The sequence below is a fragment of the Tamandua tetradactyla genome, chromosome 7, assembly GCF_023851605.1.
Source record: "Tamandua tetradactyla isolate mTamTet1 chromosome 7, mTamTet1.pri, whole genome shotgun sequence".
In the NCBI taxonomy this organism is placed as follows: domain Eukaryota; kingdom Metazoa; phylum Chordata; class Mammalia; order Pilosa; family Myrmecophagidae; genus Tamandua; species Tamandua tetradactyla.
In genome coordinates, this window is record NC_135333.1 from 103,703,675 (window position 1) to 103,729,803 (window position 26,129).

Consider the following 26,129-nt stretch of genomic DNA (forward strand, 5'->3'; position numbering starts at 1 on the left):
CTGAATAAAAAGCTGGAGCCTGGTTGTATAAAATTGACTAATCACAAACAGGGTTGAAGTGTAAAGTTGCATTAGCGTGTATGTGGGTATGCAGCATCATTGCCAATGAATTAACGTGTAGGTATGCCAAGCACCAGACATTAGAAGGACTAATCTCAGAGTCTATCAGATTTGCTTGCTGAATTATCTGTAGCAAATTATTTCACTTCTCTAAGTCTAAGTTTCCTTATCTGCAAAATATCTATGTTATAGAGTGGTTAATGAAGAGTGGATCAAGTCATACCTTAAATGCAATGGGATAATATTTTAAAATAAATATTTAGATAGAAATTCTTTGGCTTGAGGAGAGAGAGTAGGAAGGAAGTAGTACACTTGTTGGGATCAGCTTCTGAGAAAAGATTTTGTACTCAATGAGCCTTGCAGGGGAGTGACGTAAGTAGAACATAGAAATACACAGTCTTGGGGACCTTAGAGAAGGGAAGCTCTGTGTCTTGCCCACTGTGTGAAGCCTGGGGAGGTAGCAAGCCATGTTGAGAAGTCCCTGCCTTCCCCCACAGCATAGAGGCACTAGTACAAATATGGGCATAGGTGGGCAGGCAAAGGCAGGCAACAGGTCCAGGATGGCAGATGGACCAATGCAACAACACAGAGCTTCAGTCTACCCCTTTGTGGTGCAGAGAATAGCTGACTCATTTCCCTCCTTGCCTCTGAGCATGTTTGGTCATGTTCCTGCAGCAGATCTGAAGAGGTCTTGAGATGTGAGGGAGAAGAAGATGAGAAAGATGAAGCAGCAGATGGGCAAATGACTAGAGACCAGTGGCCACTGAGGAACTGGATTTCTTATGACTAAAATGAAGTTTCTGCTTCCAAGCAGAATATGAGATATGGCAGAAATTTCTGTTCCTGATACACTGAAGTGATAATTTTTGCAAACTTGGTTTTGTAGACTGAGAGTTGCAACCACATACAGGCAAAGTACTTGACACAGTACCTGTTGTAATAAGCATCCAACCAAGCGACAGTATAATGGGATATAAGTAGTGAGAGCTGGAGTAGTGATGTTGAGGATGGTGGTTATGGCAGTGACATTATTGCTACTTTAGCTACCGGACCCAGGTTGGCTCAAGGCTATGAGTGCCTTGAGTTCTGAGTGCCTACAGCTGTGGTGTTGAAAAGTGGCAGTGATATTACAGACCCCTTGGCCTCTAGGACATATCAGAGTTTTCAGTAGAAGTTTTTCTAGTAGAACTCTAGCCATAGCCTCATGGAATATTTTATTGAACTTCTGATACTGAAGGAAACATGTCTTTTCCTCCGGGTATACGGATATCAACAGAAAGTTGGACGCTACTCATTCTACCTGCCTATTTTATAGTTGTGGTAACTGGCCCTAAAGGTTCAGAGTGAGTTAATTGCTGAGACTGAGCACAATTCCTCTGATAACAGTGGTATTTCCACCATACCACTTTGCATCTCCTAAGGAGAAAGATGTGGCCATTTATTACCTCATGTAACAAACATATCAGCTTATGCATAGTAGGAAATAATAAAAACAAACAGAAATATATTATTGAAGGATTCCAATATTTTTGAAAGGCTCAGTTTCAAAGTGTGAAGTTTCCATGCTGATGTCCATACTCGTCCAACCATACTTTGCAGTAAATCCTGAAGATTTAAAAAGAAAAGTTTTTTTTTAAAAGGAAAGTGAGTTTGTAGGAAAGCTAATTTTCCAGAAAGGAGGATAATCTGGTGGTGACTCTAAGTTGCATTCCAGGGAATTAGATGACTAGAAAAATAGTCACAGAAAACAGAAAAAAAAATTTTGTTTTTGTTTCACAGAATATGGTATTTAATATTTTGATATCTGGGGAAATATGTACTTGTTCCTGATTCTTATTCCTCTGTTGGAAACATTGGTAAAAGTGATCTTCAGCATGAAATTGCTGAATTTTCTGGAAACAGAGCCTGGGGCGGAGGGGGGGGAATAGTTAGAAGTGTTGGTCTGGATTCACTAAGACCAATCCCCCACATGGATTCGCTTCACCCAGTACATAGAAGAGAGCAAAGAAGTGAAGATGGTCACAGAATCTCAAGCTCAGAGTGGACACTGAAGGCCCTCTGCTGATGCTTGAGCCTTCTCTGTAATAACCGTTATAAACTTCTTCAGGTCTTAGAATGTCACCTGACCACTGAGACTTAAATTGCATCCCAAACCTGCCCTCTGGCACTCCCAGACCCTCAGACTCTTTTTCTTTTCTTTTAGCACTATTTATGTAATTTATTTATTTAATATGCTTATTATTTAAGGTATGCCTTACTCCACTCAAATTATAAAGCTCCAGGAAAGCAGGGATTTTTGATTGTTTTGTTCTGTTTGACTGCTTGATAGATCCCAAGTATCAAAACTGTCCTTGGCACTTAAGAAGTATTCAACAAAATAAGTGTTTGAAACGTGAATGATTAGCCTAAACACCTGTGGCGTTAGGGCGTACTCTACCTTTACCCTGTGGGTATCACTGTCTTCACTTCAAAGATGAGGAAACCGAGAGCAAAGACCAGGCTGTTCAGAAGCATGCAAAATTTGAATTCAGGTTTTCTGATTTCTGCTTCTAAATTAGGTCAGTGTTTATTCTACTACACCAGTGGCTCTCACACTTTAGTGTGCATCAGAATCACCTGATTTAATTCAGAGTTCTGGGGGTTGGGGTGGGTGGGGAGGGTAGCACGCTGAGTTTTGTCATTTTTTTAAGTTTCTAGGTGATGCTGATGCTACTGGCTCTGGGATTGCTCTTTAAAAACTACTATACTCTGTCCTAGCCAACTTCCTACTCTTTTATATTAAGTAAATATAAATAGCTCTCTGCATGATCAAAAGCTATGTTACCCAATTCCCCAGGTTGTGTACTTTTCCATACTTTATGGTTAATCATGAGATGCAGCAAGGAAAATGGACACTTGTATTTCCATCTCTTGTGTGCTTTTACTATATTTTTCTTTCTTAATGTTGTGCTTTTATCTTGGCGCTTTTCTTTCTCTCCTAATTTTCTTTGTTCTCCTTACTCTGATCTTTTCTTACAACCGCTATCTGTTGTGTTGTTTATCCATGTTCCGTGAAATACTGTGATAACCATGTAAAAATAATATAATTTAATTAAGCTTCAAGTAAATTCCCTTGCATCTAGCCTGAGAACGGCACAAAGCCTGCCATAATTCCTATTATTAACTTCGCTTTAGAGTTTTTTATTTGTTGAGGGGCATCTGAAAAACCTTAGCAACTCAGTTCAGAAAAAAAATTGGGCGACTTCAGTAATAATGTATGAGTCAGAGATTTGAGATTTTAGAGACAATTGATGAAGTGATCATGAAACAAATCTTGTTCTCTGGCTGTTATTAATTCTATTGGTAGCTACCAGACCTGTCAGGAATAATATATCATCTAAAAGAAGGAAAGCTGGACTCAGAAAAAAAAAAAAGAAAGAAATGAAGAAGAGAGTTCAAATCAGAAAAAAGTCTATCTAAAATCAGCCATTATTATATTCATACTAATATCCTTAATTTAAAAAGAACAGAAACCAGGAAGGCCTCAGCCCATTCATTCTGAGGAACTTATTTATTTTGTGACATGATTAAGAGAAGAGTGATTAATTTTTTACTACATTATAAGGTCCAATAATATTTCTTAGTTCTTTCCAGATTTATGATTCTTGGATGGTATGGTTCTAAGACACTTAAATACATATATTCATCTTGTAATATAGAAAAGCTTTTGTTCAGAGGATTTTTTTTTAACTGTGATGAAATGACAATTAAACCGCTAGAGGGCAATGTGGATAAACATTTGTACCAAAGCTATCTAGCTAGTGACAAGTAACTTGCCAGAATTTAGCTGTACAGGAAGTCCTTAATTGCCCATGTGTACTGATTCAAAATCTTGTTTATAAATTACTTCTTGGAAACTCAGAATGCATTTTATCATAGAAACTATAAAAAATACAGTGGTTGTGTTCTTAAGTCTTAATTGTCTGGTAAATATACTTTGTGGCTGAGATTTATTTAGCATATACAAGTAAACATTAATAACAAAAACAATAAAAAACCCTAGTAAACTATATGATTCATTTGGATTATAACAGGGTTTTAAAAAAATCTGATTATAATGACCTCTCACCACCTCTTCTCCAACTGCTGCTGTTCGAGAGCCATCCTTGCTTCTTTCTTTTACTCTGAAGGCAGCCAGGTGCTCAGCCCCAGCTCCTGGGTGAAGCCATTTCCCCCTGGTCCCAAGATAGTGAGGGTAATTTCTTTTTGTGTCCACTTCCCCCAGCTCTGTCTTTGGGAATTTGCTCAGCTCACTTCCCAGGTGGCACAGGACCATTCCAGTGGCCACAACGCAGTCACCTTCTACTCCTCTGATCCCCTGCCCTAGGAATGGGTCCCCTTTTCTCCTTCTCTCTTCAACTCTCTTCCCCCTAACTTAATTACCCTTTTTTCTGGGCCTACAGAGTTTGATCATCCATTTTCTTTTTTTCTTCGGGGCTTCTACTATGCTAGTTTACATTTTAGTCAATTAGTATTTTAAACTAGATTTGAAATGAACATTTTTCATTCTTATATTTAAACAATTATGACTGACACTTCAATCCTCACCCTGATTTCTTGCCACCCTCGCCTTTCCTCTTTAGCTGAAGTTGAGAATCCCAATTTTTCTCCCTTCCCTTCAGAGGTAATGGAGGTGAAGGTGGAGGCGAATTGTTTGCAGTCTGGGAATGTGTGTGGAGGAGAGAATACCGACCGGAAGGATTCTATCTCTCTGGATGGTGAAGGGCAGTGGGTGAGCGCCATGAACCATACATGCAGCCCTTCTAATTTAGGTTTCTGGAGGTAACTGTTAAAAATGCACATTCCTGTGGGTGTGAGATGTGTCCCCGGGAAGTGCATTTTAAATAAGCATCCTTGATGATTCTGATGAAGGTGAGATTCTGGCCACACTTTGATCAATTACAACAGGTCTTCCATCTTCAAGCCTCCTTTCAGGTGAGTGTGTCATAATTTCATAATTTAGAGTGTTATCTTTTGTTTATTTTTTTTATGTTTTATTTTTTGCATAGGCAAGCACCGGGAATTGAGAGCAGGTCTCTAGCGTGGTGGGCAAGAACTCTGCCACTGAGCCACCATCGCGCCATCCTATTGGTCTTTGTTTTAAGTCAGCAAACATGTTATTGTCACTAAAGAGATAGGAAAGGATGTTTTTGGTTTGTTTGGTGATATTACAAAAAAGGAAATTTAGTAAAGATGGATATCGATTTGCCCATTCGGGCATAAATGTCTAGCATTGCAACCCACATCCTTCACAAAAGGAGAGAGCATAATTTATGAAGCCTGGGTGTATTCTTTTTAAAAGATGATAAATTATTGAAAGTAAAGGTTGGCATTGGTATATCATGTCAAGCTTTTCTTTCTTTCTTTTAACATTAATGAGGAGACAGATGGTATTTTTTCATTAGATGCCAAAAAAAGAAAAAAAAAAAGCTCACATGTCTCACAGTTGTGCAAGCAAATCTTATATGGCTTCCAAAAGCAGAGCTTGAATCCTAATGGTCAGCCTTCTCACCCCGACTTGATGTCGCACATGGGGAGTAGATTTGCATTATTCTGAATGTTTGTCGTTGGATTGGCTAAGTAGAGGTGTGTGTGTGTGTGTGTGTGTGTGTGTGTATCTGATTAAAACCATGGCTTTCTAAGTGTGTAGTCAATAAACATGAAAGAGGTGAGAACCAAATGTGTCCAGCTGATCTGTAGTGGATAAATGTCAAATATGCTGATATTTAAATGCATGATAGGAACCACTGCCATCCCTACACATGCTTTGACAATTGTCAAAATATTACATGCCATTTTACTGTTTTAGGGTTTATAACCTTTCCTGACATCGAAAGTAATATCAAAGGTTACTCAATTAGAATGAGGACTCTGTTTTTAGAAGGATGCAACAAGTTCTTACATACTTGTTTTGGCTAGAAAATGATAGCAATAAAAATATTCTCAAATGCATCCTTTTTAATAGATCATTGAAATGACAATGTTTGGATTTTTCAGTGTTCTTTTTAACATCTGACTAGTATAAATGCTTCTATCTACATAAGTCACATACTAATTACTAATTAGCCACTGTTATTTAATTAGACTATCTAGTTGGTGGATCATGCATTAATCACTCCCAATTTGGTATGTGCCGGCTGCTCGCTGTGACTAGGCCACTCTACTGGCTTCATTTCATGCTGTGTGATGCAGCTGTGCTCAGATGCAACCTCTTCCTGGCTTTGTCTCAAATTTAGACATGAATCACAAAATGTAGAGAACTGTACTAATCTTAGTCAACTGGGCTTTAGAAATAGTTACAAAAGACAAAAATGAATCTTTGCCAATTGAATCAAGAAAGGACTCTTTGATTCAAGAGTGTCATTATACTCTCTTCTTCTTTCCTGAACTTTGGAATTTCCCTCAGACCATTTGATAATGATGCATATGCTGTAAGGAAAGGTCAAAATTGTATCTTAGATCTACTGAATTATAAGAACTCTAGCCATGCAATAAAAACTCATAAGCTCTCAACACTTTTCTAAAGCTTTTGGTAAATAGGGTTTATTAGGTAAAACATTTGAAAGACTTAATTAGAAATGACCACAGTAATTTAGAGACAGTATTTAAATGAAAAAGTTACATTTCATAAATTATGAGCCTGACCCATTTGTACTTTTTATTGTCAGGTTGTTACATAAATGGAGATGTCTGTTATTGTGAATTCCTCAAACTGCACAATGTGTCTTGAATAACAAGTGTGTAGGACCTTATCAATTATTTTATCCAGAAAGTACTCTAAATAATTAATTGTACTCTTTTAACTGCACTTAACCACACCACAAGTAGACTCCACCTAGGTCACTGGTTCTCAGCTCTGGGCAGCATTCAGGGAAGGAGATAAGTTAGGTATCCAAATCACATATGGAGTTTTTTGCTGGTTTGTATATCTGTCTTTTTCTACAAAATACCTACTAAGTCAGAATCCCTAAGTGGCTTAAATCAAGTTTGTGCATGTTTAAAAACACCATGAGTAACTACTATGTTTCCTGTTTAAGAAGCAGGAGGTATTTCTTCTTAAATCTTGTCTACAGCATGGTGGAGTGGGGCTTTCTGAAAAAGACAGCCAGTTTTTTTTAACACTTTTGGGGCAAGGTCATCTGGCATGACCAGACTCCTTATTTCCCCGAAATGTGATACATGTAGAACCTGAGGCAAAGATCCTTTCAGGCAAATGCTACATGACCCTTACACTTCCCCGAATGCCTGGACATATGCGGTTCCCTCTGCCGAGAAGACCCATTAGAGTGTCGTATGCCTGCCAGCCTATAGTAGTCCTGAGGGAATGGTAGGGGTAGAAACTGAGGCTTAGACCGGGGCCTGGCCCACTCAAGGTGCATAGTTATTAATCACTGGAATTAGGACCAAAACTCAGAACTTCTGCTACTCGGTCCAGGGCTCTTTTCACTATACATTTCTCCTCCTTTTTCTCTTTCTTCTTCCTTCTTCTAGATAAAGGCTTTTACAAAAAGTACAAATACATACAGATTGTAGACTAGAGAAATCGTGCCTTTTGTACACTTACATGTGTAGAAAGCGTATCTTTTGCATTCCTAGTTATCAAAGAGGGTAGTATATCTTTGGAAAGTTTCAAAAGTATTTTAATAAAGGCTTTATGAATATATAAGACTAATGAATCCTCCAAAACCTCCTTGATTTTCCTCATTTATGTATGATAATCCCCAACTTCAGAGAAAAGCTCCTTTAAACGGAATGAAGGTTCTTATTGTTGACACTTTGTGATAGAATATGTTTGGTGATAATACTCAGCAAATTGAAATCTTTCCTCTCACTCCCACTGTGTGGCAAAGGGAATGTTTTAGTCAGTCATGGCATTTCCTGCAGAATTTCCGATTACTAACTATACATACTAAAAATAAATTAAGAAAAAATAGATAAATTAATTAAGAATGAAAATCAAATTGGATTTGAAGAATTCTGGCTCTTTTGGTCAAATCCAAACAGGTCTACGATATCTTTGAGAAATTATTTAACTATTTCAATGAAAAGAATGAGGGTCTGAGCTGGCAGTATTCTGCTGTTATTATCAGTGAGTTATCACTTTCTCACAGTTTTTTTTACTTCTTTATATTACTTGGAGTCTTGTCTGACAAGAATCAACATTCTAGGGAAGGATACCTCATACTGTCCACCTCCCTTGTTTACTTCTCTTCATCAAAGATTAACTGTGAAGGATTTATAGAGGGTAGCATGGCAAAGTTGAAATGGCTCTAATCTGAACACAAGAAGCCTGACTTCTAGTCCTTTATGGGCTGCCATCTAGCTTTGTAATCTTGGAACATCATTTACTCTCATCTATAAATAGAGAGAATTATCCTAATGCTGTCATTTATGTCTCTCAAACCCTAGAGTTATGTGTGAGTCTTTAAGCAAATACATCTAAAACTTTTGGCATATACCAGGGCTACAAATGCTAACTTAAACTTGGGGCTAGGAAGTTTTCATGTAAAACTTATTGATCGTACAAATATTCTTGAACTCTCAATTGTCAGGGTATTTAAACATATTTTAAGTAGTCAGCAGTTTTCCTAAATTAGCTAGCAGCCAGACTCAACCCACTATCTCTGCTCAATTTGGGGAGAATGCTGAAGACACAGTGAAGGCCATAATACATATAAATTGTAAAATCCAAGATTATTTTCTTGTTTATATATCAGTTTATTAAACAAACACCATGCACCATGATTTCTGGTGCTAGATGAGTTTGGTAATGGAAAATACAGAGTTTGTGAAACCCAGACATTTATTACTTTCTGTGTTTCATCAGAAATCAAGACAAAACTTATATATTTTTAAGAAGTATAAGCAGTAAGAAAACTCATGCATTTAAATATTGTTTTTTTCCATTGCACAAATTAACTGATAATTAGTCTTTATATATAAGCTTTGTATGTCTAATATCTATCTATGAATATATTATTTAAATATAATGAACAAAGTAGGCTTGCTTCTGACTGGGCGTGAGGAAAACCCATTTATATAAATGTTGCGTTAATTGTTCCTTAATGGTGTAAGGTGGTAATTTGCTTACTGTTTTCCTGTCAGCGTTAGAGGCAATATGATACAGTGAAACAGCAAAGCAATTAAAGAGTTAAAATCAGAAGTTATGTGAAACAGCAAAGCAGTTAACGGGTTAAAATCAGAAGTTAAGTTGGAGCCTTAACTCCATTACTTACTAGCTGTGTGACCTGGGACAAGCCACTTAGCCTCTGAGGTTCAATTTCAAGGCTGTAAAACAATGATGATACTAGTTATCATTATTTGTATTGCCCTGCTACAGTATGAAGGTGACAGGGTGTAAGAGCACTTGGTGAACACTAAAACAGACTGCAATTACTAGGCTGGATTCCAACTTTGAATGCTGGTCTCACCACGTAAGTGATCTGGAGGAACCTCTCTGAACTTCATTTTCTTTATCTGTCATATGGTGATAACAATACTACCTCCTTCATGGGGCTGCTCTGAGGAGCAAAAGAAGTCTCCTTCTTGGGCGGGCCATGGTGGCTCGGCAGGTAAGAATGCTTGCTTGCCGTGCCCGAGGACCCGGGTTCGATTCCCGGTGCCTGCCCATGTTAAAAAAAAAAAAAAAAAGAAGTCTCCTTCAAAGGTTTCAAGTGCACAGATATAAGCATGTATATTATATATGTACTCCAGTGGTAAAATATAATAAGGCATCTACAGGCATCATGTGAAATGTGTGTATATTAAAGAAACAAGATGTTTAAGCATGGGTTATATTCAGCTCTAAAAAACCACTAAGGCCTTTTGACAATAATTCTATGTACATGTGAAAAATAGCTCTAAAATGTCAAAAGTTAAAGTCCGAGAATAAAAGTACCCCCAAATGATCAAAATAATTCTATATTCCTTTCTCATAATTTACATATATGTAGTCTTCATAGATATGATACTTAGACCACAAAAATATTACTCAAGGACAGAGATGGATAAAAAGACAAAGGACATGCTGGAGACCTGGGTTTGATTCCCAGTGCCTGCCCATGCAAAAAAAAAAAAAAAAGACAAGGGAGCATCTTTCAAAATTTAATTTAATTTAATTTCTGGGGCAATGGACTGCATTAGTGCGAGTCAGCATTTAATCAAGCACTACAAATAAAGGAGCAGATTAATTCTCAGACTATGGTTCAGTGGCTCCAACCTGATGCCAAATGCTTTTATTCATGTTGAACTGACTGAACACAGTCTTCTTAGTAGAAAAAAAGGAAAGACTGAACTTTAACAAGGAACTAAAGCAACATGGCCTTTCTAAGACTGTTCACAGGAGGACAGGAAGCCCTTTTTGGAAGACTAGCATGGTAAAGTGGGATTGGAGTAGACATGAGCTATTTTATTCACTTTTTGTCACTAGAGTTTCTAATTACAGCTGTAAGGAGATTTATATAATTGGACTGGTGCATGGCTTTATGGGGTTAGGGCAAAGACGAGGCAGCTAAAATGAAGTCAGCTGATACATTTACTTAGAGCCTATGTTGATCAACAGAAATGCCTTTGGTGGAAAATGAAGTCAAATAAAAATAAGGTGACCAAGACAATACACAGGATAAAAGTATTACTGGATGGGCAGATGTGAAGCTGAGCACTCCTCGGCCTTTCCATGCTTATCTCTGCGATAAGTGGCTAGAGAGTATGGAGTGTACATGTACACATGTGAATAAGTCATTAAGAAACAATAGCAAGGAGGTTATTTAATGTTTCCCTGTATGACATTGATGATGATGTCATAAATCCTTTGAGGAAAAGAGAAGGTTATCATGAATAAATGAAAGGAAGGATGGAAGGAAGGAAAGGAAGGAGGGATGGAGGGGGTAACAAATAACAAATGAAAATAAAGCCAAGTGATTATAGTGATAGAGAAGCAAATTTAGCCGAACAATTCACATTAGATTTTCTTAATGCAAGGGAAAAATTATTTTAACCATTAGTCAGTATAGATATAAAAATATTATACCTTTGTGTTTTTTTTTTTGTTATTTCCTTTAGCCATTCCTAAGTATAGACAGATTGGATTAGTTGGATTAGGGGCTCTAAGAGCCAAAATGTGGCTGGGTTCCTCTACTACATGCATAATAGGGCTGACTAAATAGTAACTGAGTGCCCTAGTCAAAGAATTTGACTTTTCTAGGCTTTAGTTTTCTCTTCTGTGGAGATTATAATACTCAGTAGATAAAGCATTGCCTATATAAATGCCTGACATACATTAAAAGCTCAATAACTTTTTAAATAATAATAATAAAACAACGAGAGAGAAGGCAAGTTGAACAGATATAATCTAGGAACACTTGGCCACCATAAGCAATGAAGGGTATGGTTTCATGAAACACTGATTTTCATTTAAGGGGGAGTTAGATAAACACAAGATTGGCCTAACTTCATAAATAGTCACAATGATCAGGCTTCTTCTATTAATATGAACATAGACAGAGTTTAAACTTTAATAAGCGGAAGTTTAGAAAAATAAAATAAAGATAAATTTGGAAAATGAAAGATATGGAGAAATGGGAGAATGTTAAAATTGATTTCATTTCATACAAAGGTGGAATACAAGCATGCAGAAAGATATTCCTCTTTTTTTCATTACTATCTTGAATGGTGTTGAAAGGACTTTTCGTAAGTTTAGGAACATCCAGTAATGAAATGCTGGGACAATTTGTGAATTCAGATGTTGTATTTTAGAAAGAAAAATTGCTGGCAGTCTGTTGGAACATCTCATTTTTATTCTACTAAACTTGTATTAAAGAATTTTCCTCCTTGAGAAAAAAGGAAAATTTCTAGAGAAGATTTCTGAAGTTTAAATATGATAACAGATGGTATTTCAAGTTTTCTGTCAATTACATTTGTGACAGAACTCCAAATTTAGATTCATTACATAGCTACAATTCTTAACAAAGAGTTTATGAAATTCTGATACTGTCAAAGGAATATCTGTGCCTGCGTGGAGGCATTTCTCTATCTCTTTGTAGAAAACTTCAGAAGGTCCAGGTCACTGTCTTTCCCTTTCAAAGATGACTCCAGAAGTGATTGCTCTTTAGTTGTCAACACACATTAGTGTGGGACCAAGAATCTGTGCAGTAAAGTGTATTGACTGGTTTGAGATTATGGCAGCTGACCCTGAATAAATGTGTTGCCACCTCTTAGTCTTGTGATAAGGCTAACTCCTTGACTCAAATGAGAAACTCCATTTCAAAGTATTGGCTCCCTCATTGCCCTGGTTGTTTTCTAAGCAGTCTACACAATTCTATCTTGTTTGAAGCATGCCCATATGTCCAAAATAAATTTCATAGGCTGTTCTGATTTTACACTCCTGCTGCTCTGGGAGCCTGCTGCCATTTTTTTTTCTGTCTTTCCTTGTGAATTTAAGTGGTGATTAAAAACCCAAGGATCCACTTCATGACCTTAGCACATGCTGTCTCATATGCCTTTGTTGCTTTTCCCTGAATTTCTACATGCCTCTGCTTATAAGTCACCTTTTCAGAGAGACAGTCATTGACCTTTATATACATCAGTAGTTCTCACTGAAACCTTTCTACCCACTTCCGTTATTTTTTACTTAAGCACTGATTTTTTTCATAGCACTTAACACAATTTATTATTATTTTTTATATATTTTACTTGTTTCCTTATCTGTCTCTCTGCTATACTGATAAGGATTGCAAACATGTATCTGGAAAATCTTCATGTTCCTGGATTCTGTACTACAAGTATATAGTCGATTATTTTTAAGAATTTTCAGTTTGAAATAATTTCAAACTTACAGGAAAGTTGCAAAAAGAGTACAACTCCACCCATTACAGATTTATGTCATTTTCTCTTTGCGTATACATATTATTTATATACTTCTAAATATTCCCATTGTATTTCCTGGAAAGAAGGACATTCCAATCCATAAACACAGGATAATTATAAAAATCAGGACAATTTAGCACTGATATAATATTAATGGTTAACCTACGGCCTACATACGGATTTTGGCAGCTGCCCCATTCATGTTCATCATAGCAATATTTTTCCCACTCTAGGATGCAATCTAGATTTGCATATTGCATTTCGTTATCACATCGCTTTAGTCTCTTTTAACTTCAAACAGTTCCTTAGCCTTTTATGAAGTTAGCACTTTAAAAGAGGACTGGCTAATTATATTGTAGAATGTCCCTTAATTTGGGCTCATCTGATGTTTCCTGATGATTAGAGTCACACATTGCATTTTTGTCGGAACACCACATGAGAAATGTTGGTTTTTTTCAGTACATCGCATAGGGAGGCACATGATTTTAAATTGTCACATTTCAATCAAATTTCTTAGCAGTAGCAGAATCTGAAGATTATATTCTAGAGCTTCAGACTGTTTGGCTGATGGTCAATATGACCTATAAGTAAAATTAATGACCCTTTTCAAATTTACAGATCTGACGTGTGTGTTGAGGCTAGGCCCCCAGATTTTGTTAGGACTAGAGCTAGATGGTACACACTCCTAGGTCTGTATTTAAAGTACATGATATTTACTGTCAATAAGCAGTTTAACTTGGCGTTGGGATTTTTATTTTAAGATAATGTATCATGTCTATTATTCCTGTGTCTGGAACATAGAATGAGGTGAATAAATGGATGAATTAATTAATTAATTAATTAATGTTTAAGTGTAGCATTATTCAATAATAGTATGCCAATTCTGAAAATTGATCATTTAATTATCTTCCTAATATGCTTTTTATGGCTTCATAATAAATCAAAGCTGTAAAACTAACTCTCTCAGTTAACAGATGAAATAACTAAGGTCCAGGAGCATGGAGGGATTTGCCAACCCGTGCACAGATGGTGTGATTTAGATCCAAACATTTCCTCAATGAAAGTCTACAGAATTTTGGATAATCTCTTAATCTCTTTAGTTGAAAGAATTTTCTAAGTGCAGAAGCACATTTTGATATCAACTACTAAGTTTATTCTTTCTCCTTCAAGAGACATCTCCTTCAATGACTGAGTAGAATCTGGTAAAAATGGTTTTTATGTAACCTTTCGTTGATTAGCAATGGATAATGGACCTAGACAGGATTCTGAGCTGCATGTTACTCGTCTTGCCTTCAACTTAAAGGTTGTCGGTGGTTTTCTCAAGGCAGAAGCAAAGACAATGAATAGAGCTTGGTGTTTTCTTCAGTTCAATGGACTTGGAGATGTGCTGACTTTGTATCCTGTGATTCTCGTCTACCTATTCCATAACAAAGATCGTGTGTATTTTTCTTGCAGTATACATTCATTCGCTGATACTGCCAGTTTCTTAGAGCACCATGCTCATTTCTAAGTCCCTCAACAAAAAAGATAACAAAAATATAGAGATGGTAAAAAAAAATATTCTTAGGAAACAGGTTGAGTTTCCTCTTATTACACCGTGATAGACTTTTTATCTGTAAAACCCTCCTGCTACAAACACTAGAAATGTGGATAACATAAAATCCTTTTATGTTAATAGCTGAGACCATAAGACTATAAGATAAAATAACAGAAGCCAAACAATGAAGAGTGAGAGATGGAGGCAGGGATATCAATAACATTTGGCTTTGTATGTTATAGCATTGGTAGTAGATATAAATAGTGGGTATAAACAATATAAATAATAGTTGTTAAATTAGCCCAAACTGATTAAAATATATTGTGTGACATTTAATACAATTGAGTCCATGCCAATTTCTCCTAAAATCAGGTTAGAATTCTCAAAATGCAGAATTTGCAGTTTTTCATAGTTATAATTGGACTGTGGTTTTGAACTCAAGAATATTGTTAGTAAGATAGCAGGCTTGCTTTACATTTTAATGACTGAGAACCTACTACAGATATTCACTCAACTAATCAAACTAAAATGAAATTAAAATTAAAAACATTCAAAATGAGAATTGGATATTATTTTATATTTTCAAAACTTATGGCCTGTAGGAAGGTAACAATATATGATATACCTTTAAAAGTAAGGATTCAGACAAATAACTTCCTAGGCATTCTGAGAAGTCTGGATGGTCCGTTTCCTTACCTGTGAAAAACAAAGGAGTTGAGCAGGTGATTGCTCATGTGTTCTTTGATTATGACCTTATTCATTTAATGTTTTAAAATATTATATATTACAAATATTACAAAATATATAATATATGTCCTATGTTGGGCTTGAAAATTAATGAGAATATAGTTCCTGTCCTCTAAAAACTAATAGTCTAGCAAATAATTAAGATATATCAACAAATAATTAAGATACAGTATCATATTTAACTAGAAATATATGTAGAATGATCTGAGTAAAGAAACTTGGGTCAGAAACATGTCAGGAGACATATTAGGTTTCTCAGGGAAACAGAATCAATAAGAGATACTGTAATATGAGATTTATAAAAATGTCTTATGCAACCGTGGGGATGCAAGAGTCCAAAATGTATAGGGCAGGCCGTGTACTGGCAGTTTCAATGAAGGTCCTCAAGGAATTCCCCAGGAGAGTCTGGCTGGCTGAAATGAGAGAGATTCTCTTCTCTGAATTCTCCTTAAAAGGCTCGAGGTGATTAGATTAAGCATCACTCATTGCAGGAGATATTCTCCTTAGCTGACTAAGGATATAATCAGCCTTGGAGGCAACCGAAGTGCTGATAATTCAAGTCCAAAAAATGTCCTCACAGCAACAGATGAGATAGGCCAATGCTTTCTTGACCAGACAACTGGGCACCATCACCTGCCCAAGTTGACACATGACCTTAATGATCAAAGTCCACCCCTTGTCAACTTGGCAGCAGCTATACACATTACCTTAAACAATTCTTCATATCTGAATAGAAAACAATAACAGATGCATTTTTTTTGCCTAATAAAACTCAACTGCCCTGTGTACAACTGCGAACATACTAAATATCTCCAGAATAGGGTGCAAGTCCTTGAGTAATATTCCCTCTTAAACCTGATATCCTACAACTTAAATACTATTTCTATTAAGAAAATACAACTTATGTTATATATAAATGAGATAAGATTAAGAGGAAATCAAAGACAATTGCTTTGTATGCAAATACAAACATACTCATTGCAAAGTAAGGAAGACATATGCTTATAATTTCATTCCTCATTTCTGAAACTGCTCACATGGTTGTAGTTCATATTTCTCACTACCTTCTTCCACTACCCATTCCATGTACCCTTGACTTTCAGCAAGCACCTCAGTTGGCCTTGGTTCTTTGCCTAGAGGGGTGATCCAAATCTTCATTCCTGAAGTTTCTGGGCCATTGATAGTCCTGCCTGGATTAGGTTGTTTCAGTTTTCCATTAACTTTAATCACAGGGAATAGTACTACTCAGAGATACCCCAGGGGACTCTTATATTCCATGAAAACTCTTCTTTTGCTTCCATTGTGTAGTTGCAGTCTTATTTCCTCTTGATATTCAGGATCAGTCACCCCAGTCAGTACAGTAATCTCCTTTGCCTATTGATTCAGAGGTATATGAAGCCCAAAGTGTCCAGGAAGTGGTCCAATGTAATTAACCTGCTACCACATAGTAGGTTGATCATCTAGGGAAATGGTGCCATATTGAGGGACTGAGTGTGAGTCTCTACTGTTGGCAGATTGGGCACTCAGTAATGGTGGCAGCCAGATCGGCCTTGGTGAGTATAAATCCATGTTGTTGAGCCTATGCATAATCTCCATCCCTACCACCCTGCCCACTTTGTTCATGAGCCCACTGGGCAGTGAAAGGAGTGGCTTGGAAAGAGGCTGACTTGTATCCACAGAATGGATCATCTTATTCACTTGATTACTAAAACCTTCTTCTGCTGAAGTCACCCTCTCGTGCACATTCACACAAGGCACAAATATCTTCATGCTTTTTGCTCATTGTGAAAGGTCTATCTGCATACTCTTCCCCAGACTTCTTTGTCACCAATCTTCAGACCGCGCTCTTTCCAAGTCCCCGATCATCCAGCCAAACCATTAGCAACAGCTCATGAGTCATTATAAAATGCACCTCTTGCTAGTTCTCTTTCCAAGCAAAATAAACAACCAGGTGCACTGCTTGAAATACTGCCCACTTGGAGGATTTCCCCTCACCACTGTCCTTCAGGGACATCTCAGAAAGAAGCTACAGTGCTACAGCTGTGCACTTTTGGGTGGTACTGTAAACCAGGCCCAAGTTTTCTCTTCCTCAGTCAGCTGATTTTAAGGAATTCCCCAAGAAGCCATAGCTTTGGGCTGGTAAAGAGAAGGTAATGTGGTAGTAGTGGGGGCCATAAGCATTTGGGCCACTTCCTCATGTAACTTACTTGTGCCTTCAGGATCTTCTCTGGCCCTATCTCATATATAACATTTACATTTTATGGTGGAGTGCAGCTGTGCACACCCAACATTATGGTTTGGTGCATCAGACAACGCTCAGCTCATGATAGGCAACTCAGGTCTCATGGCAACTTGGTGGGCCATGGTTAAGTGTTTAATCTCTACTAAGGTCAAGTAGTAGGCTGTTTTAGTTTGTAAGCTGCCAGAATGCAATATACCCGAAACAGAGTGGCTTTTATAAAGGAGAATTTATTAAGTTGTAAGTTTGCAGTTGTAAGGCCAAGAAAATGTCCAAACTAAGGCATCCAGGGAAAGATATCTTGATTTAAGAAAGGCCGATGGGTTCAGAACACCTCTGTCAGCTGGAAAGGCACATGGTGAAGTCTGCAGCTTTCTCTCCTAGCTTCTCATTTAATAACTAGGGGTGATCTCTTTCTGCATTTCCAAAGATCTCTGGCTCTGTGGGCTCTCTAGGCTCCAAAGCTTTTTCCAAAGTGTTTCCCTCTCAAAAGTCCCCAGTAAGCAAACCCACCTTGAATGAGTGGAGACACATTTCCATGGAAACCATCTAATCAAAAATTACCATCCACATTTCCATGGAAACAATGAAAAGATCCCACCCAGCAATATTGAATGAGGATTAAAGGATATGGCTCTTCTAGGGTACATAATACTTCAAATGACACACAGGCCAGGGCAAGAGCTGTTTCTCAAAAGGACAATAGTTATCTTCAGAGGATGGCAAGGCCTTACTCTAATATCCTAAAGGCCTGCATTTTGATTCTCTTACAGGGGCCTGCCAAAGGCTCCAAACAGCATCTCTATTTGCCACTGACACTTACAGCACCATTATATCTGCTGGATCATGTGGTTCAAGTGGAAGAGAAGCTTGTACAGCAGCCTGGACCTATTGCAGAGTCTCCTCTTGTTCTGGTCCACACTCAAAACTTCAAAACTAACAGCTTTTCTGGTCACTTGGTACATGGGCCTGAGTAGCACCATCAAATGAAGAATATTTTGTCTCCAAAATCAAAAGAGGACATTTAGGCATTGTGCCTCTTTTTTGGTCATAGGAGGGGCCAGATGCAGCAGCGTTTTCTTCAACTTAGAAAGAAAATCTCAACATGTCCCACACCACTCAACACCTAGAAATTTCACTGAGGTAGAAAGCCCCGGTATTTGTGTTGGATTTATCTCTCATCCTCTGACCACACAAATGTCTTAAAAATAAGTCTAGAGTAATTGCTACTTCTTGCTCACTAGGTCTAATCAACATGGTATCATCAATATAATGGGTCAGTGTGATGTCTTGTGGGAAAGAGAAATTATCCCATTCCCTGCAGACAAAATTATGACCTAATGCTGAAGAGTTGATAGTCTCCTGAGGTAATACAGTGAAGTTATATTGCTGGCCTTGCCAAGTGAAAGCAAACTGTTTCTGGTGGTCCTTACTGACAGCTATTGAGAAAAAAGCATCTGCCAGATCAATAGCTGCATACCAAGTACTAGGGGATGTGTGATTTGCTCAAGCAGTGATACCACATCTGGATCAGCAGCTGCCAATTGGCATCACCATGTGGTTAAGTTTACAATAATTCACTGTCATCCTCTAAGCCCCATCTGTTTTCTTCACAGGCCATATAGGAGAGTTGAATGGGGATGTGATGGGAATCAGCACTCTTGCATCCTTCAAGTCCTTAAGAGTAGCACTAATCGCTGCAATCCCTCCAGGAATCTGTTATTGCTTTTAATTTATGATTTTTCTAATAGGGCCAGTTGTAGTGACTTCTACTTGGCCTTTCCTACCATAATAGCCCTCATTCCACAAGTCAGTGAACCAATGTTGGAATTTTGCCAGTTGCTCAGGATGTCTATTCCAATTATGCATTCTAAAACTGGGGAAATAACTACAGAATAATTTTTGGATCCCACTGGACCCACTGTAAGATGGAGCTGAGCTAAAATTCCAATGATCACCTGACCTCCATAAGCCCCCACTCTGACTGTTGGATCAAAGTGACATTTTGGTTCCCCTGAAATTAATGTCGCTTCTGAAACAGTGTCTAATAATCCCCCAAATATCTGATCATTTCCTGTTCTCCAATGCACAGTTACCCTGGTAATAAGTGATAGGTCTCCTTGGCAAAGGGTGAGAGGATGATTAACAGTTTAAACTTGTGGCAGTGTAACAGGGTCTTTCCCCAAAGGGGCTCTGGGTCTGTAAACTGTGTCAAGTCTGGGAATTGATTAAGGAGCAGTGGACCTCTGTTTTTGTAATTCAAGTTAAGAGTTTTGCTCACTTGACCTAGAACTCTTCTGCTTATACAGCTGAAACAGGAATTTAAGAGAGTGCTCATCTATGTGCTTCTAGGTACTCCATGATCTACTAGCCAATGCCATAAGTCTCTGCAAGTCATGTTATTTTGACTGATGCTTTGAGTCTGCTGTCCATTATGGTGGCCATGCACACCTTGCCTTTGGTGATTAAGTGCTGTCACATGACTTCTGCCAACTCAGTATCCAAATGTTTAAGAATTCCAGTTTAATGATAGTAGTTCCTACACAGAAAGATGACCACAGAGCTCTTCAGTGTTGATAGAGCTGATTTCACAAATTTATTCCTCAAAGTCCTGGTAAAAGGTGTGTCCTTTGGACTTTGCTGAGGTGTGTAAGTAGGTCTTCCATGATAAATCCACTCTAACATTCCAATCTCTATAATCCTTTGGATCCCCTCATCTACATTATACCTGGGAAGTTCTGGCATTTCAATCTCAGGTAATGTTGTCACCTTTTTACCCTTTTTTTTTTTTTTTCGCCTGGGCAGGCACCAGGAAATGAACCTGGGTCCCTGGCATGGCAGGCAATAATTCTGCCGCAGAGCCACCATCGCACTGCCCTGTTGGCACCTTTTGATCCATGTTTCAGTCAGTCACCCAAACAAATTGGTAATACCCTTTCTAACCGCTTGAAATAGTGAATGCAAAATCTCTGCTTAGTGGCCCCATATCAATAAATTCAGCCTGATGCAACTTTATATTCTGTCCACTGTTATCCCACACCCTAATATCCATTCCTACACATATTCCCCTAATTTCTGTCTATATACATTGGAAAACTCATGCAGTTCTCTTGGAGTATGGTGTACCTCCTCATGGGTCATATTTTGCACCTCACCTTTCTGGGTCTCTTGGGACTTTAGTTATAGGCCTGGAAGAAATGTGAGGTAGTAGGGATGGGTCAAGAAAAGAATTAGAAGTGTCTTTCAAGCTGATTACTTCACACCATTCCCTTGTAGTTCTACCTGGTGAAACAGGATTAAACTCTCCAGACAGAAGAGTGAGGGCTGTTTCCCAAGGGGAGGTGGTTACAGGTTTAGCAGGCACTGAAGTATTAATTTCTTCTGGTGAAGGTTGTGTGGCAGCCTCATCAGGGTGGACTGGAGGCCAGGAAGCTGTTTCCTCTAGGCAGACTGGGCATTTTGTGTAATGCTCTCCTTAGGGTAGGCTGGAGATTGAGTGGCTGCTTTCTCAGAGCAGGTTTTTAGTGGGGCAGCTGCTTCCTCAGGGCACAGAACATTACATGTCTTTCTAGCAAAGCTTGGGCAGAATCTAGGGTTTCAATGTCCCACTGCCATCATTATCAGTCCATATGTCCCCATCCCTATTTTCAGTATCCCACTCCTTTCTGATCAATGCCCTCACTTCAACAGCAGACACACTGCAACATTGAGATTTCGGTTCATGTTGTAAATCTGCTACTTGAACAATGAGACTGGTTTTCAGAGATCTCAAGACTGTAGCCACAGGAAATAAGATTTTCCTTTAAGGCACAGAGGGAAGCTTTTACATTTTCATACAGCCTTTAGGTACAAATTTGAATTTAGCCCAGTCGTTTGTTTTATAACTGTATCCAGCATATCTAGGAACACCCACCCGACATCATTATACCTTTTAACACCACAAAACTCTGTTAAGGTGCTAAAAACACTGTTTCACAGGTCCTTGCCTCTTGTAAGCATACAGTTAGAACCAAATGGTGGTATTTTGTTTATCTTTACTTCCAATTCACAGCATGTACTGTCAAAGCCATCTTGATTATTGGAAATAGAGTCATTAGAGCCTTTTAATCTAGTCAGAGTAGAAAACCTATTGTAAATGCCCATTTTTAAAGATTCTGTTTCTCAAGAACCACTCCTGGTACCAAGCTATATTAGTTAGGACTCTCAGGGAAACAGAAATAACAGGAGATATTTGTAAATATGGGATTTATAAAAGTGTCTCATGTAACTGTGGGTGTGCGAAACACCAAAATGTGTACGGCAGCTTTGATGAAGGTCCTCAAGGAACTTCTCAGGAGAGGCTGGTTGGCTGAAGTAGAGATTCTGTCTTCTGGATTCTCCTTAAAAGTCTTCAGATTTTTAGATTAAGATCCATTTATTGCAGAAGAAATTCCCCTTAGACAACTGGAAATGTAATCAGCCATGGATGCAACCAATGTGCTGATGATTTAAGATCATGAAATTTCCTTACAGCAACTGATAGGCCAGTGCTTGCTTGACCAAACAACTGGCACCATCACCTAGCCAAGTTGACGCATGAACCTAACCATCATAGGAGAAAACTGCATTAGTCTAATATTATCATTGAGCATTGACTCTTCCCATTCATTGCTGTTTACCTTAATTTAATGTAAGTGGAGTGTACTCTTTCCTGGAAGTACATAATCTTCATCAGTGTAGTCACTTTGGCTTGGATACTGGAAAGTTTTTACCTGCTGACAGAGCAAAAGCATTGAAACCTTGCAGATAGATAAGCAGGCTATGCTTGATAGCACATTGTTGAGTGGTTTTATCAGGGTAAGAATGGAACCAGGCTCTGTGTGTGATTGTAATTTGATTCCACATGAAAATGACTGAATTTGCACTAAAGAGAAAGGAGGGTATTAGGGGGAATGTTGAATGCTTCTCAGTTTTCTGAGTGTTTTTTTTTTTTTTTTTTAGCAAAATGAAAGTTATAACAAGTGTTTATGACATGGTGGGAGGAAAATTCCCATTTTCTTCCATTAAGTGTTTTTGAGTCCTTTGCTGTCTGCTGTTTAGGGTGCAGACAATACAGTAGGGAGGGATCAGTACAGCTAGAGATTATCATCTCACATTGCAGTGAAAAAAATCTCTTCTATCAACACTGTTATATAGATTATACTTTTTATTATAGTAAAATATATGTAACAAAAAGTTTACTATATTTTAACCACATTAAAGTGTTTTTTTACAATTCTAAATTTAGATTTGCAATTCAATGGCATTTAGTAAATGATGTGCAGCCATTACCACTATCTAGTTTCAGAACATTTTCAGCTCCCCAAAAGGAAACCCCTTAACCTCTTAACCATTGACCAGTGACTCTCACTTCCATCCTCCTGCCATTCCCTTGAAACCACTGATTTGCTATCTGTCTCTAGGAATTTGTCTTTTCTACCTTGTTCATATAAATGGAATCATAAAATATATGGCCTTTTATGTCTGCGTTTTTTCTTTCAGCATGGTGTTTTTGAGATTCATCCATTTGTGGCATGTATCAGTATTTTTTTCCTTTTTATGCACGAACAATATTTCATTGTATGGTGTATCACATTTTGTTCATGGACATTTGCATGGTTTCTACCTTTTGGCTATTGGCAGTAGTGCTGCTATGAACATTGATGTATGAAATTTATTTGAATACCTTTTTTGTTTCTTTGGAATTATATAGATATAGGTGTGGAATTGCTGATCACATGGTAAGTCCATGTTTATCTTGAGGAACTGCCAAATTGTTTTCCACCGTGGCTGAACCATTTTACTTTCCCACCAGCAATGCATGAGGATTTCTATTTATCTCATCTTTTCCAACACTGGTTATTTTCCAATTGAAAAAATTAGGTATCTTAATGGGTGTGAAGTGGCATCTCATTGTCCTTTGTATTTCCCGAATAACTAATGATGCTAAACATCCTTTCATTGCTGGCCATTTGCATATCGTTTTTAGAGAAATGTCTATTCAGATCCTTTTTTCTATTTTAAGTTGGATTGCTTGTCTTTTTTGCTATTGAGTTATGTTTTTTACATATTTTGCATACTACAGATTAAAAAATATGATTCAAAAATATTTTCTTCTATTTTGTAGGTTGTCTTTTCACTCTCTGATGGTGATTAAATGTACAAATTAAAAAAATGTGTTGGCATGAGGAAGAACAAAGGAATGTCAATATTGCAGGGTGTTGAAAATAGATGGTCATTCATATTTTAAAACTTCAATTTCTGTGTGAGACTAAAGAAAGAAATGGTTATATGGTGCAAAATCTATATTTTGACTAGTGCATTTCCTAATTTAATTTGTGTGATTAGTTTAATTGAATACCATAAGTACATGGAACCTTGAATAGGGCATGAGATTTTCTCTTGATAGTATCTTTTGGTGCACACATTTTTTTAATTTTGATAAAGCCCAGTTTTTTTCTATATTTTTTTGTTGTTTATGCTTTTGTGTCATAGCTAAAAGCTTTGCCTAATACAAGGTTGCTAAGATTTACTCCTACTATTTTTTCTAAGAGCTTTATGGTTTTAGCTTTTGTGTTTAAGTCTTTGATCCATTATTTGTAAAATTTTGTTTGTGGTGTGAAGTAAAAATCCAACTTCATTCTTTTGCATGTGGATATCCAGCTGCCCTTGCACCATTTGTTGATGAGACTATTCTTTTCCCATTGAATTATCTTGTGATACTTGTTGAAAATCAATTGACCATCGGTGTACAAGTTTAGTTCTGGATGCTCCATTTTATTCTATTGATCTATTTGTCTATCCTTATGCTAGCAGTATACTCTTTTTTTTTAATGCAGCTCTGTAGTAAATTTTGGAATCAGGAAGTATCAATCCTTCAAATTCATTCTTTTTCAAGTCTTTTTTTGTCTAATTTGGGTCCCTTGCAATTCCATATGAATTTTAGGACAATTTTTCTGTTTTTTTTTTGTAAAAGACCACTTGGATTTTGATAGGGATTGCATTGAATTTCTCAGTTGTTCTGGGGAGTATTGGCTTTTTAACAATTTTAAATGTCCCAATCCATGAACATGGTATGTTTTTCCATTTAATCAGGCCATATGTAATTTCTTTCATCAATGTTTTGCAGTATTCAGTGTATAAGTTTTGCACCTCTTTGGAAAAATTTGTTCCTAAGTATTTTATTCTTTTTGATGCTATTATTATTGGAATTATTTACTTAATTTCATTTTCAGCTTGTTCATTGCAAGTATGTAGAAATAGAACTGATTTTTTTGTGTGTATTGATCTTGTATCTTGCAACTTCACTGATTTTAATAGTCTAATGCATATTTTATGGGTTCTTTTGAATTTTGTATAAGGTTGTCCTTGTTTAAAAACAATATATGTATTAAGAAATTTATTATATATGCAAAAGAGAATCTAAAACATTTATGAGTTCAAAGAATAATAATGAAAGACTATCCCTCTGAACTTAAGCAATAGAACCTTATATATATATATATATATATATATATATATATCTTAAAGCCCTCCATGAGCATCTCTCCAATCTTTTCCCCCACCTTCCTCCAGAGGAAACTCCTATAATGACTTTTGTGTTTATCATACTGTTGCTTTTCTTTATGATTTTGCCACTATAAATGTATGTTAATTAATATTTTATTCATATTCACATTTCTTGAACTTAATATAAATAGAATCTTATTAATTTTAGGAGTCCTTTAAATGTTTGGGTTACTAATCCTTTTTTAAAGTATATGTGCTGTGAATATTTTCTCCAAATTTGTAGGTCTTTATACTCTTACTAAGATACATCCCAAATACATACAAAGGTAAAGAAAATAGTACAAGGCAGCGCCTATCATCCTGCTACAGCTGTCATCAATTTCACCAATTCATGGTAACTCTTATTTCACCTATATATTTACTCACAATTCACTACCTCTCCCCAAGCAAATCCAAGATATCATATAATTTATTGTGCCTTGTTTGCACTTTATTTGTAGTTTCTTTCTGATGAATAAAGTTCTTAATTTTAATGTAGTAGAATTTATCAACTTTTTTCCTATACATATTGTTTATGTTTCTTGTTTAAGAATTCCTATTGTAAACAGAAATCATGAAAATAGTATCCTGTTTTCTTTTAAAGATTTTATAGCTTTATTTTTTCATATTTAAGTTCTTAATCCATTTTAGATCGACTTTTACATAGATGTGAAATAAAGATCCAGACTTTTTTTTCCCAAATAAGGATAACCATTTGTCTAGGCACTACTTACAATAGTTTTTTTCCCCACTTGTCTTTAATGTTATCTCTGAAATACATTAATTTTCCAAATTCCTGAAGATCTGCTTCTGGGCTCTCTATTCTATCTCTCAGCTAATACCACATCATTTTAATTACTATAACTTTATGACTAATCATATTGACAGGGTAGGAACCCCTAATCTTGCCTTCCTCAGTAGTATTGAATATTTCTAGATCTTTTCTCTTTCATATAAATTTTAGAATTTGATTATCAAGTTCTATGAAAAACTCAGGATTTTGATTGGCATTGCATTCTAATTTATATAGAGATAAATAGATATGTAGATAAACTCTTGGATATTTTATCTTTCAAA

At 36.9% G+C, this 26,129-nt stretch overlaps 1 protein-coding gene across 7 annotated transcripts in view; it reads left to right on the forward strand.

Annotated features, from left to right (window-relative positions):
• TMEM117 (transmembrane protein 117) overlaps positions 1-26,129 on the forward strand; it is a 585,676-nt gene that overhangs the window by 230,881 nt on the left and 328,666 nt on the right. The window contains exon 1 of one of the 7 annotated variants that reach the window (XM_077170640.1): positions 4,637-5,034. The exons of the other annotated variants lie outside the window; for them this stretch is intronic. The gene's annotated coding sequence lies outside the window, so the exon portion shown is untranslated. Of the gene's footprint in view, positions 1-4,636; positions 5,035-26,129 lie in introns of those variants that run through there. 7 annotated transcript variants of the gene reach the window in all.